The sequence below is a fragment of the Sturnira hondurensis genome, unplaced genomic scaffold, assembly GCF_014824575.4.
Source record: "Sturnira hondurensis isolate 20B ecotype Veracruz unplaced genomic scaffold, ASM1482457v3 Scaffold0008196, whole genome shotgun sequence".
NCBI lineage: Eukaryota > Metazoa > Chordata > Mammalia > Chiroptera > Phyllostomidae > Sturnira > Sturnira hondurensis.
In genome coordinates, this window is record NW_028080827.1 from 22,291,636 (window position 1) to 22,302,634 (window position 10,999).

The following is a 10,999-nucleotide window of genomic DNA, read 5'->3' on the forward strand; positions in this document are numbered from 1 at the left end:
TGAATAGATTAAATAGAGAATACAAATTGAAGGGCAAAGTGTTCAAATAAAGAGGAGACGGTCTTCTTCTACTTTCCTGACAATTCACTTTTCAAAGTGTTATATAATACGTGCACTTATTTTACTGTTTTTCTGAGTGGTCCTGTCTGTATTGAGTACTTTCTTGGCAAATTCTTGGGCCTGATAGCAACATGCTTCCGAAAAAGAAGAGGAAAAAATAGAGCATGGGGTGTGCGGGAAGAGCAGGCAGGATACTGGGCAGAGGAAGAGAGCCGCTCCCCAGGAAATGGTGTCCAGCGACACCATAGCCATGTGATACTCTTTTTGCAAAGCGGACTATAGTGGTAGGAGCAGAATTTAAGCTTATTTTTAAGGACAGAAGAGAAAAACCTGCTGTGTGGAGTCCTGGCTGAGGGCATGTTCAATATGGCAATGGCCCTGACTTCAGTTAGACTTGTCTTCATTCCTTTCATCTAAAAACAGTGCAAAATAATTCATTTCTTGGGAAAAGATTAAACAACACAAGAGAGTAGAAAGTAAAAAGCAAAATCGATTCACCTCCTACCCCAAGTCGTACTCCCTGTGCACATTTCTGGCAGATTTTAAAATACACACGGGGACAGGGCAGTCACATGTTCAACAAGGCAGCAACCATGCTAAAAAGATCAGAACCGTGAAATTCTGCTGAGATGCGTCCAGAGACACACGGGAAGGAAATACAATACAATAAACACACATTCCGTTTAGTGGGGAAAACCATGTAAAACATGATACACACGAGGAACCCTTTTCATCCGTGAAGGCCTGTGGTGTGGGAGGGAATGCAGAGCCGGCTCTGGCGGTTGCCTTGGGCCCTGCTCTCTCCAGTGGTCCCTCCACAGGTCAGCACCAGGGGACCTGTCCCACACTCACTCAGAGAGACAGTAAGGAGGGCCTAACACTTCGGGGTGCTCAACAAGACGAGGCTGCCCGTAGTCTGGCCAGAATTGTTTGGTTTTAAAATGCCTGGATTGGAGGTCCCTGAGGGGACGGGGGCCACCCTGCTGCAGGGCTGGGCAGAGGAGGGGTCTAAGCCCCCACCCCCAACCCCGGGCTTCCCCGCCTCCTCTTTAAAGCAGTCGGCACTCTTCCAACTTGTCGCTGCCAAACAAAGGGAAAGCGCAGCACCTGTAGACTGCGGCTTTGGGAAGCAGAAGCAACAGCTGTGCGAGGGGAAGACCAGAGCGGGGGTGCAGCCCCGACTGAGTCTGAAAACAAAACCCGCCTGACAGACTAACAAAGGCCTCTTGTCAGCGCAGCAAGAGGGGCTGTCCTGAGCGCTCCTTGCCGGGCTGTTCCGGGGCCACCAAGTGGGGAGTGAGCCCGGACCCTCCCCCCATCCCTCTGGGTGCCACTGCCCTTAGTAAACGCCTCTCCAATAGCCAGCTCCTGGAAGCCCTTTGCTTCCAGGCCTCTCTCACCGCCACCTCGTTTGGGGGGTTGGTTAAAGATAGATTGACGCTGGTACCTTTGTTTACAAATCTGCCCACAGCGAAAGCAAAACCGGTAGGGCCCACACTGTTCTGAGGCTTTCTGGTCGGTCTTTGCGAGGAAGGGGGAGTGCGGTGCGTTGCCCCAGTTAGGTAGAAGACCTCGGACACCAATCCGTTCTACCAAGGCAGTCAGCGGGACCCACCCTGGGTTCCCCACGCAGCCGGCCCTTGCCCCCTCTGCACGGCACAGAGCTTGTATTTGTGCCCCGGGCTTCCACTTGGATTGGCCAGGAAGAGGTTTCTCGGCTTGAAAATGATCAAACCCCTAAATGGGTTAAAAAAAGAAAATTGTCAATAGGAAAAGTAAAAACATTTGGGAAGTAAGGAAGCATATACCAGAAGAGTGAATACTCATATCAGTTAATTTTAAAGGGTTTTAGAAAAATTTGCTGCTTGATTTAAATAATTTTAAACAGCTTATATCTCAATGAGTAGAGTCAAACTTGCTGGCTCAAAGCCGACACCATTGTTTATGCTCCTCATTGGCTGGCTCACTGTTGCCCCCAAGTGTCTAGTATGAAAACTACAGCAAAACTCGTCATTTTCTGCTTTGTTAGTGGTGAACACCCACCAGTCTCTCAGCTCTCATGACAATAAATGGTATAGAATTAAAGCAATGTCTTAGCTTGTCAGTGAAAGCTGTATAACTCAGGTGAGTTTTCACCAAGGCTTTCATTTTAGAAGACATCATTATATTACTTTTTTTCAATTCATTGTGCCTTCGCTGAAAGGACACATTTAATCCTTAGAGGGAGTGATTATGATTGCATTAGTGATGTAGGTCCTACTAACGAGACTCCCTTCCAGAGAAAACACACGCCTTATTCACTGAGCGCATTAGATTTTATTATATAGCATTCGATAGAAATCCTATGGTCAGGATGACTGAAAGTTTGCACAAAGGGTGTCTGATGTGAGATGATTTCTGATACGGGGCTCAAACACATACATGCCGAAGGGCAACCTCCTTGTGCTCACCTGGCACCTTTGTTTCAGGTGGGCAGATTGGCTCCCCAATTTGACGTGAAAGTGGCTGCCTGAGTATGGGGTGCACTAAGGTTTATGCAAGACTAGATTTATGTTAATTGCCAGTGCTTCCTGTTTCTTGTTCATTCACGTAGTTTCTCTGATTTACTTCTTGTTTCATAGAAACACAGGATATACGTTGTCCCAGATAAAACTTGGACAGCGGCTTCCATCCTGCATAGGTCAAGGAGCTGCTCCCTTAGGCAGAAAGGCGGCAGCAGGCTCCTCCTCCTCAGATGGCAACTTGCTCTGAATACTCATCGTGGAATATTTCTACACTGCAGTGGTAGCCGGGGTGTAACTTCCCAAAGTAACCGGTGATTCTTGAGTGCTTACCTAGCTATCTTATTGACCTTTCACTGTTGAAGCTCTGATGGAGGGGCCCAGGCTTTACCTCCCCCAAAGCAATCAAACTGCTCTGGTCAAATTCAGTGCCGACATAGAACCCATGTGGGCAGATTCTCTTAGAAGGAACCCCATGCCTCTTCCCAAGGGAAAGTTTTAAAGCTCATTCTAATTGGACAGCTGGCATTGCTGAAAGAAGAGCACTTGGTGGAATGGTCACCATGTTTTGTAATTCTTTCAGGCACTTGTCTGAGGCTCCTGTGAACTAGGTCAACACCAGCTTTATCACCATGGAGGGTAAGGCGGAGATTACATGATACAAACTGACATACAAGTCCAGTATTTCTGGGCCATTTAAATTGCTCTGAATAAAGTCTTCCCTGTATTTCCTGTGATATTCCAAGTTTGATGCATCTGCAGACATTTCATTCTAAGAGTCAAGGTGCCTTTCAGCATCCGCAGAGGCAGCTGAGAACCTAGATGTCAGAGGCTCCAGAATTTCTGTGCAAAGGGGGCTTTGGGGTAACTATCAGCTTGAATGTAGGGGCCATGGAAGGGAATCAGTTGCTCAGTCCTTCAATGTTTCAAATGGGCTCTTTCTAAGTAGAGAATCATGGGGTGGAGAGTTTAATCGATATAGGCCGAAGTGTCTTCAACAGAGCAAGAGACCTGTGATTGTTTAACAATTTGAGAATCTTGAAATAGTGGGGACCATGCCACCAAGACTTCAGGCTTGGCAGCTCGGCCTGGAGGGGTCCATTTCTGTAGGTGTCCACAGGAAGGGGAGGAAGGAAGCAGGAGGCCTGGAACTCAAGCCTAACTTTAGCCTTGTGTCTTTGCCTCTGCCACTGGCCTCTGCTGTGTCCACACCCCTTGCCGCCATCCAGTCAGGGCTGTGCTGCTTGGATTGCTGTGTGGGTGTCCATCGAGCAGTGGGAGGAGTCCGGGCTCAGTGGGAATTGTTTGAAGCTATTAAAATACAAGATAAATACAGCATACCATCTTGGATTATTGGTTTTATTGAAAGGCTAATACACAGTTCTATAAGAGAAATAATTATACACCATAGGGTATGAATCAGTTGGGATTAAGTTATTTATGTTCAGGAGTCTGAGCAGCAGTCAGCTCAGGGCTGGTCCAGCCCGCCACAGTCAGGGACACAGGTTCTTCATTAGTTGTTTGGCCCCGAGTGGCTCCCATTCTCGAAGGCATCGCACAGGACAAGGTAGATGCTGGAGAATTAGCTCTTAAACTTGTGTTCCAGACAGCAGAAAGGAGGAGAGGATGCCCCTCGAAGGACACTTCTGGAAAGTCACATATATCACTTTCTTTATGTCACATGACCACGACTCTCTCTGCAAGGGAGATGTGGAGCAGTGATCTTTACTGGAGACAGATGTGTGCCCCCTGAAACGTCTGTGGCTGTGCAGGAAAGGAAATAACGAGTGGGGGTCATTTTCAACAAACTTGCTGGTGCTGCTGGTGCTCCTGGTCCTCGGACCACACTTTGAGTAGCAAGGGACACGACCTGGCATGACCTGGCTCCTGCCTACTTCTCCAACCCATGTTGTCTCCCCACCCCCCTCTCATTTCCTGTGCTTTTTGCTGGGTCTTGAACAGTTTGAGCTTGTGTTCCCATCTGGGTGACTTTGAACTTGCTATTTCCTCGGCTGGAACTCTGCTCTCAGCTCTTGCGTTAAGAGCACAGATAAAATAATTTCTCCATGACCTGATTTGATTTTAATAACACCTACCTGATTTGAATTATGTATTTTTTGTATGATTGTTTTTGTCTTCCCCTTCTAGAATGTCATCAGCATCATGAGAGCAGGGAAGCTATATGTCTTGGCTAACATTGAATTTCCAGCACTTAGAACAGTCCTTAGCACATATGCTCAATATGTTTGTAGAATAATACAGAAGCTCCCTAAATATAAACATTAGTTCTTGAGATCAGGAACCATACATTTCTTCAGATTTTATTTATTTTTTAGAGAGAGGGGAAGGAAGGGAGAGAAATTTCAGTGTGTGAGAGAAGCATCTGCTGGTTGCCTCTTTCTCACCCCCTCCTGGGGGCCTGGCCCGAAACCCAGGCATGTGCCCTGACTGGGAATTGAACAGGTGACCTTTGGATTGGCAGGCGAGGGTTCAACCCACTGAACCACACCAGCCAGGGCTGGAGCCATATCTTGTATATCCATGTTTTTCCCCAGTGCCCAGCATGGGGTAGCGTATGCTGCTGGCATGTGATGGGTGCGTGTTGAGTGGGATTGCGCAAGAAAAGAAATGCCTGTCTAACTTCCAGATGGGTCAAAGGCAGAGTAAGAGCCCACCTTCACACAGGGTGTGATGGCTATACTAATCTCGAACCTTGTCCCTGGGTGGAGGTGAGAACAGGCCAGTGGTCGCTGCAACGGGCCTCTGGGGCAGCCCTTCCAGGACCTTTGCTCACCTTGGGTTCTTCTTTGCTGACATCGTGCGGTTCCAAATTTTGTAGGTGTGAATCTGAGAACCCCAGAGGGGCCTGTAGAGAGTGTGTGTGGTGGGGAGATGGGAGTTTCGTGTCACTGGACTGCATACTATAGAGATTCACGTCTTTCCATCATGCGACATGATATGTATCGAGTACCCACTACACGCCAGGCATAATGCTAGGTGCTGGGAATACACACAGCCTGCATGTATGAAAATTTTCTCCCAAACTTGACAAGTAGCACCAACCACAGCAAGGATTCATGCTAGGACTACATGGTAAATGATAGTTCTTCTGCTTAAGAATTGTTTCGCAGGTCATCTTGCAATGCTAGTGAACACTCACTGGATGAATGAGCTGGTGTTTGCTAAGTAATTGGTGACGGCTTGGTTGGGAGGACTCTTTCGGGAGCTCTGTCCTCTTTGACACTGAGGCAGGGGAGGAAAGAGCACCCCCTCCCCTCCCTCACACATCCCTCTGTCTCTTACACTGTAACGACGATATCAATTTTTAATTCCTTTTGGTTGGCAGTGAAGTAGAAGAGTGTGGCTGCATGGCTTCCTTGGTACATTAGTATGTGTATGAGCATTTATTAGTAACTAAATGTCTATGGTAATCCATCGGCTGTAATGCTGAATGAATGAGGCTAGGAGCCCGACAAAGACAGTATCAAAAACCTTCATTAATGTCAGTACTGTGCATCTGTGGGCTGAAACTTTTTAACTTCAAAGAAAAGCTTTTATATCTGTGATCTCACCTCCCACATATTATTATTTTAAAAGTCCTCTCTAGGGGCAGGTTGTTCCACGCATGGAAAGCCAGGTGGGGTGAGGATAATGAAGACCCGCCTCAGGCTACTGACTCTCATTCACAGGCAGCCCAGCCCACACGCCACGGCCAGGGTGTCCCCGGGGGTCTCTCCCTGCTTGTTCAAAACTAAAGGCAAAGATGAAAAATACAGTGATTTCAAGCTGTGCCAGGAGCACACAGACACTTGGGTCATGGACAGGGGAACTGAGAAAACAAGATTACTTTGGGGAACATCTTGAAAGAGTCTACAAACAAGGAGATATCGATTACTTCCAACTAATGTCAAGCATCCAGAAAGCCCAGAATTGGGAACCTTGAGTCTCCTGGGACTGAAAAGCCAGTTCCTGTTTACCTGATCCACGGCAGCGACTTTCTTCCTGTCTGCTCCAATTTCTCCACGTGTATGCCTTCATTTTTAGTAAGCTATTTTTCTCTATTCTCACAGAATCTTTAGCTTTTCCTGTTCGACTTCCTCCAGATTAAAAAGCCCCCTGTCACTGTTTTTCCTGAGGCAGGCCTGGGGACTCTGGAAGTGTCTTTACTCTGACTTTGTTAGAGGGGCATTTAAAAAAAATAACTCAAATAGAAGTCAAGAAAAAAATAATCCTGGATGGTAAAACTTTGCCTGCCTCCCTGACTGTATTGTCTCAAAACCTACTTCCATGTTTCCACGTCACAAAAACTGGGCTGTGTCACCTTCCATGAAGTGGACACTGTGAAGGTTGCTTCAGAATCTCCTGCCTGGGGATCTGATGAGGTGACTGGACACTGTAGGTGGTGGTGCATTCTTCTACCCTGACTACTCACAAAGCAGAAGTAACCTGTGATTAACGACTTTAATTCTTCTCTTCTTACTGGTGAGTGGGAGAACTAGTAACCCAGTTTACAGCTGCCATGGGATCTCACCACCTCACCGTCACAGCCCTGCCCTTGGAGATGTTTGGCACGGGTTAGTCTTAGTAAATACCAGGTGTCCTTTGAAAATGAGTGTCACCTTGCCTGCTCTTTCAAAGAAGTGCAGCCCACGCTGTGTCTTGCATGCAGTGGGCACTCGGCAAATACTGCATGAATGCAGCTGATCATCCCTCCATGGGTCTCTCTGCAGCTCAGTTTCCTCTATGTAAAGTGAGAGTATTGGCAAATGATTGATTGCTTCTATGTTTTCCAGTTTCCACATTCTAGGGGTCCTTTCAAATAGCTGTTTAAAATTATCTTCCATCTCCAGTGCTGTTTCTAAGCAACAGAACAGTATTTCCCTGAACTCCTTGCCTGACCTCTTCTGCCCACAGAGATGTTTCTCACCGAGCCCGCAGCACTGTATTATCTGTAATGCTCACTTACTTATTATCTGGTGATACATCTCAAGTTGTCATTTAGCTTTTCATCTGTGTAGATTCTATCCTTACAATTAGAGTGTAAGCTTCTAGATATTATGTAAAATGCGCCCAGTAAGTATTTGTTAAATAAATAAAGATCACAGCAAGAAATAGCCATAATTCTATCTGGAGGGAGTTCTGGGCTCAAGGGAAGCAGAAAAATCAAAGGTGAACCCCAAGTTTGTGGGGGCCGCTTGGTGCCTGATGATGCTATTCTTCAAGGTGAGACGGGGGGGGGGAGGAAGAGGGAGAGGAGGTGGATTTAGGGGAAGGCTGCATTCTATACCTTCTTGGAGATTCTGAAAGAACATTAGCCAAGCAATGATTTTGAGGCATGAGATCCTGGCCAAAGGAACGTGTTTTATGGTATTTAGCCCAAAGCTTCCCAAATATCTCTGAACGTGGTTTGGGAAACGCTGATGTAATAACATAGGAAGAGAAGCAGGGCTAGGAAGGAAGCCTGCAGAACAACTGACTTTTAAGGAGGGGCCAAAGGAATTTGAAAAGGAGCACGCAGTGAGGAGAAGGGAGCTTTAACCCCGGCTCCATCCTTCCACGGAAAGAGAGAAAAACCGAAGCCCACCTCTTGCCATGGAACAAAGGAGTCTGCGGGTCGAGTCTCGAATGTGCAGACTTCTTTGGGAAAAAGGACTCACAAGTACTTCCTGATTCAACACTCTCATCACCCTTTCTTCTTAAAGAATTCACCTCTTTTGCCAAAAGGAAGCCCATAACAACACTCTCAAATGTTAGAAGAAACCCATATCCAATCTTGTAACGAAAATGAATTGTCTTAAATTAGATCTGATAGAGGCAAAGGCAATACAAACTGTAACAGCATAGAAAAAGTAAAAGTTGCTTACTCCCCATCATCTGGAACTATCTTAAACTTCCCTTCAATGTTGCATTTCCATCTCAACAGCATCAGTTTTAAAAACTCCCTGTTTGTGCGTGGAGAGCTTCGAGATGGTGAGACAGCGGAGCACGGGAAATGCGAAGCCGCAATTTCCACAGCGCTCCCGCTGGTGGGGGCGAAGGATGGGTCAGCCGCCTGGGAGAGCACTTAGCCGTCCCTCAAACAATGACTCCTGAAATCACCCCATAACTCAGGAGAGAGTATGGGACTCCCTTCGGGGGGACAAAAATGTCCTAGAATTAAACAGTGGTGACAGATGCCCAATCCTGTGAATGCACTAAAACTACCGTGTAGTACAGTTTAAACAGGGTGAGTTTGTGACACGTGAACTACATCTTAATAAGGCCATTATATTAAAAAGAAGAAAATGCAAGGGGCGGTGAATACTTACAAGATAAAATTTTCTCCGTAGAGTAAAAAATCAGTGATTTGTTGTTTGTTCCTTCTTCCTTCCTCAAATGCTTTTTTTTTTTACCTCCACAGCTGTGTGGCAGCTGAGAAATTGCCACTCTCACCCCCGACTCCCTTTTTACAGAGTGATTTTAGGTGGTAAAAGTAACATGTCTTTAATCAAGATTTCTTTTCTCAGCCTAAAGTGCAGATACCATCCAATCCTTGGTTTCTGACATATTTGTACCCACGCAGAGCTTTGTCTTGACATGTCTATGACATAGGATTTGTTAGTTTGTGTCATTTATCTGTACATGTGTTAGACCACTTTTCCAAAAGTCAGGTTTGTTGAAGTACAACTTACATTCAGTCAAATTCACCTTTGGAAGGTTTCTAGCTCTACGAATTTTGGTGGAAGTTTGCAGTCACGTCTACTCTAGCACACTTGAGATGTAGACTATTTCCACCACCCTAAAATGTTCCCTTAGGTCCCCTCCCCCCACATCTAGGCCTGCACCCCCAATCTGATATCCACCCTTAGGTTACTCTTCAATTTCTATTTCGTGTTTCCGTGATTTATCCTGAGATAAATCTATCAGGCAGGATCTGGCTTTTTATCCCTGTAGTGCCCGATGTGGTGTCAGTCACCTACAAGTTGCTTCGTAAACAGATACTGACTAAATGAACGAATCACTTGGCTTTCAGATCCTACCAAATCTTATCAGGGACTCTGCTCTCTGATTTCCAGGACATGCCTTTTGAAAAGAAGCTATTAACCTTGTGAAAAGCCTTCTCCTAGAGTTTTAATTTATACCACCTTTTTTTAAAAGGCCATAGTGGTTTTCCACTTCAGAGATTTTACTGAGCATTTCAAACAATTCCTTAGACTTGGGACATACAAGTTTGTTTGTTTAACCAGCATGTGAGACTCTACACTCCCAACCCGAATCAACAGAGGTAGAATCTGGGACCAAATATGGCTGCTGCTCTCTCCTCCCCTGCCTGCTGGCCCAGGGTCTCAACCAGAGCTTCCCGGAACAAGTTCTCAGATCCCAGAGGTGGAGTCTGACACCTGCTGCAGGGGGCACTTCGCCTCTCTCATCAAGCAGGGCGTGGCCCTGTGAAAACCCACCAGCTGGCTCATCAGTCAGGCACTGATCCCCTTGGTCTTTCCTGCTCTGATTCCTCTTCTGTCTTGATGTGAATCAGAAAATTGACATTCACAGAGCAATTGCAGGCAGTGACCAGAATTCGCCCTGGCCTGACCAGCTAGCTGTACGAAATGGCCTAGTCCTGGAAGAGAAATGCCCTTTCTTGAAAAGTGTGGCGCTCTCCTCCAGACTGGCCTACTCGCTCCACATACATGGGTTCCTGTGTGCTTGCTGCACATACATGGGTTCCTGTGTGCTTGCTGGGGGTTGGCCGTCCCCTGCAGTGTTCTCTGTGCAGATGGCAAAGCCCAAACAGCACAGGTACCACAGAACCTCGCATTTCCCCCCTGAGGAGGTGGCAGCTTGCCTGCAGCACGAAGGCTTGATGCGGGCATCAGATGGCTTCCAAACAGAGCCCTACTCCCTCTGGTCAGACATGTGCCCCTGCACTTTGCCCTGTGGCTTCCCTGGAGCAGCCCGGATGGAGGACAGTCCCTGCTCCCAGGTGACAATGCGATCTGTAAACCTGAATCCTGCCAAAGCTTTCAAGGTGTGCACTCCTGATGCAAGGCGGGGTTCATACCCCCCACAGATAAACTGTCAACAAAGGAGACCAAATAAATTCCTTGTACAATAATGATGACAGCTGTGTGTGTGTGTGTGTGTGTGTGTGAGAGAGAGAGAGAGAGAGAGAGAAGGGGGGTGAGGATGCTTCAGAAAAAGAGAAAAGAAAGGGAGAGAGAAAATAAGAGTCAATGTAGAAAAATGCTTATAATTCTTCCTGAAGCTCTTCTACAGGTATGGCCATCAAACTTTTTTTTTTTATTGCTGCCATAGTAAGAAAGGGTGTGCACACCCACACAAATGTATAAAATAAAACATAAAATACAAACGTGCACAGCTCATTAATTATGAGCATGGGAAACCTGTTTCTATTATACTGTGTGTGTGTGGAGGTGCGGTGCCCTCGGGCAGCCCGA